Raw genomic sequence first — 3,639 nt, 5'->3', positions numbered from 1 at the left:
AGCTGCTGGATTCTTCAAATGGAGTTTAAAAAGAAGAAGACAAAATTACATTAAATGCATCAGAATGATGCTTTTTCAACATAAACACAGCCTGTCGGGTCACGGCATGTTAACACGGGAGTGCTGGGACTGACCTGTGCCTCGGTTATCAGTTTGATGACACCTTGCATCTCTTTGCCCGACTGTCCTTCAAGACACTGACTAGGGGGGGAACAACTTCTACCCACTTGACCGTGTGAGTTGACCTTTCTGACCTGTGGCTCATAACGAGGGAGCCCCCTGCTGTGGAGCTGCAGCCCCATTAGATCCTGCTGGCCTGACCCCCCCCCCCCCCCCCCAGACGGTGCACGTCTTCACTCACTTTGATTCACTTTAGTTCATTGAATTAGACGAGATGATCGGAGAGCCCTGAACTCCACAGACTCCTTCTCACAGGAGACAAACACGCAGAGCACACCTGAGCATTATTATGAATGAGATCACGCTGACTTACCTGCAGCCTGCTGGTGGTGAAGTGGAGTAATAGTGCAAGTCCTTCACGCTGCGGTCGAGCCCGTGCGTCCTGCTGCGCCGTTGCGCTCACAGATTCATTTCCAGGTAGATCTTGGTCGGAGCCTGAATGAATCCAGGTGGAAGTGCCGGGTTTCCCTTCGGAGACTTTACACTACGACATTCGAATCAGCCAATCCTTCCTCCGAGTTGTGAATCAGACCGCTGGCAGCGGCGCGTCTGGGAGTCGGTCATCATGGTGATTCCCGGAGGCTCTGCTTTTACGCACGAAGACACGGGATGACAGAAAGCTGCAAACTAAACAGCGGACAGAAAGCAGCCTCTGCTGCAGCACACGCCCCCCTCCCCCCCGCGTGTGCGTGTGCGTGTGCGTGTGCGTGTCTTTCTTTTCCCACTCGTGTCAGAGCTCGGTCGCGAGTGAAGAAGACCAGAGACAGAGAGCGTCAGCGCTCTTTACGCGCGGACCCCGCGTCTCTTCTCTCCGTCTGTCTGGAACGTCCTTTCTGGGCAGGTAAATGATCTCATCCTCCAGCGGAGGTGGAGCCAAAGCGCGAAGCCTCACCTGCCAGTGACATTAGTATTCAGCGTCATCTGGCTGCGCTATGATTTAGGCCACGGATTCAGTCCATTTGTTTTTAACTATTAATTATTACCTTTTATAATCCGCACAGTGATACTGCCGATATGTGAAATCAACACATTCACAAATGAAGTTAGTGGCCCTTAAATGAAGGGTCGCTTTAAATCAATCACAGATCATTCCTCAGCAGTGGCCCAAGCCCCCCCCATTCACATTGAAGTCAATCACAAAGTCCATCAGCCCCGTCCCTGCAGGACAGAGGGGGGGGGGGGGGGGGGGGGGGGGTTGATCAGTGGAAGCTGGAGCCACACCAGACAGACAGCATATCCCAAAAATAACCTCCAAAGGTTTTCATCAGTGCCTTAATTCCTGACAAATGAGTGACTTTCTTAAACGGATCTGGATTAAGAGGTAAAATGCAGATTTTATTTCCCACCACTTTTGTACATTAAACATAAAACTACCGGAAGCTTTTAATGAAGGGGCCAATGCAGGAATCCCTTCCGCTTTTTTGACGCACGAAAACTTTGTAATAAAGTTGTCGATCTTTTTTTTAGATAATGATAATGAGGTGGGTCTACATGGGTGGACACCTTGAGGGACTGTAGGCCTGTAGGGTGGAGGTATGCACTCTGCTCACTGACATGATGGTCTGCGTTCTTCAATCTTATTATTTGGCTTTGGATTGACAGAATGGGTTCTAATCGCTCTGTCAAAGGACAACCACAGGAGCCTCGGCACACTAAAGAAAACAAATTAAAATGGTTCAGGTGTAGTTTATTGTTTACCAACATTAAGATTCATTCAAGGGAATCAGCTCACTTAAAATAACACACACACACACACACGCAGCCTGCAGTGGGAGAGTGGAATCTACAGAGCCAAAACTTCCACTTCCATAAACCGGAACGACTCGGTGATCTGCTCTGTTGCCTTTTTGTTTAATGGGACAGAACAAAAACGGAGTTCAGCACGATTTACTCTCCGTTATGTGGCAGAGTGCAGCTCACCACACCCTGAGTCCGCAACACATAGCTTGACAAAACCTTCAGTAGCAAACTGTGTGAAAATAATCTGACAGATGTGACAGATGTGTACATCCAAGTGTGCCCATCGTCCATGTGCTGATGTTCCATGTGTCTGTATGGATCTGCCCACTGACCCTCATGTGGATAGTGATGCCGCTCAGGAATTCTCCTTTAAGCCCGATGTTTCCAGACCCATCACAGGAAAACAAGGCTCAATTAAAGCACTCTTAATGAACTACTGTTTTGGCTGAAGCACTGAAGGCCTCGTTGGAAGAGCTCTGGGTTGTGGGAGGGGATTTACAGATGGATTTATCTTATAAAATGCTTAGAGACAATTAAAATAATAAATATTGTACATATTCTTTCAGAGTTAGAGCAATAATTTAACATAAATTAACATTATTCACTTAGAGTGTGTTTTGTATGTTATTTACTTTATCTGTGTTCAGATGGGGGGTTCTTTTATCCATGTATAACTAACACTAAAAAATACTTGTGGTTCATGCCAGGAGAATCTAATAACTGTTCCTTTGAGGTGGAAAAAATTGGCAGCCTTGTCTTTAAAATATTCTTTTTGCCAGGCAGCAAAGCACATCCACACTGCGGCTTCAGAACCAGCATTTGGCTTCAGAACCAACATTTGGCTTCAGCGCTTTTCATTTAACTATATGAGAAATCATATCCTGTATGACTCTGGTCCTTTGTTACGGCCACATCAATATAACAATGCTGCTCTAAATGCTATCACTGTAGCCCTCCATTTGTACAAAATGATTAAGACAGCAATCAGGAAGAACTACAGTATAAAACAAAGTTGGATGCAGCAAGTTCAGGCGTGTTGGGGTTGTGTAAAAGCATTTTGAGAAATGTGGATAATAACTAATGGAATTAAGTGGAGACTTGTAATAAGATGTTAGCAGTTAATGAAATCAAGAAAAAAACGGAGTTCATATGAAGAAGCTCAGCTCAGAAAACAAACCAAACTGATTCACACCCGTTTCTCCACATTTGTCATCTTCAAGTGGAACAGCAGTAAGAAATGCATTGATCTCTGCTGCAGAGGAGGAATGACTTTGGACAGGTGTGTGTGTGCGTGCGCACACACCGAAGGGTTTCACACGCCATCTGTCTCCAGTTACTCCTGCAGGTTGATCCCTCTACACGCCTGATTATACAGGGGTTAACAGACTTTGGGGGGGGGGGGGGTTGAGAAAGGCTGAGAAACCAGTGAAGCTTCAGGGATGTTCCTGTCTGACTTCACACAACCCAGAAGATCCTTCATCTCGCACAGACACACGCCAATAGATAAAGAAGAGATGAACTTTGACACGTAGTTCAGCGATGGACTTATGTCATAGCAACTCGCACCCATTTAACAGAAAAGATCCGATGCCTGATTAAATCCTGACATTCTTGTAGACAGATTTTGTTGCAAAAAATATAGTCCTACGAACCAAGAGTGAGTGTTAATCCAGAATATTTTAATACTAAGTACAATACAGAAACTCAGTGATAAACAAA

The sequence above is a fragment of the Brachionichthys hirsutus genome, unplaced genomic scaffold (assembly GCF_040956055.1).
Source record: "Brachionichthys hirsutus isolate HB-005 unplaced genomic scaffold, CSIRO-AGI_Bhir_v1 contig_202, whole genome shotgun sequence".
Lineage (NCBI taxonomy): Eukaryota > Metazoa > Chordata > Actinopteri > Lophiiformes > Brachionichthyidae > Brachionichthys > Brachionichthys hirsutus.
The sequence above is the reverse complement of the archived record's forward strand: the minus strand, read 5'-3'. Positions refer to the sequence as shown.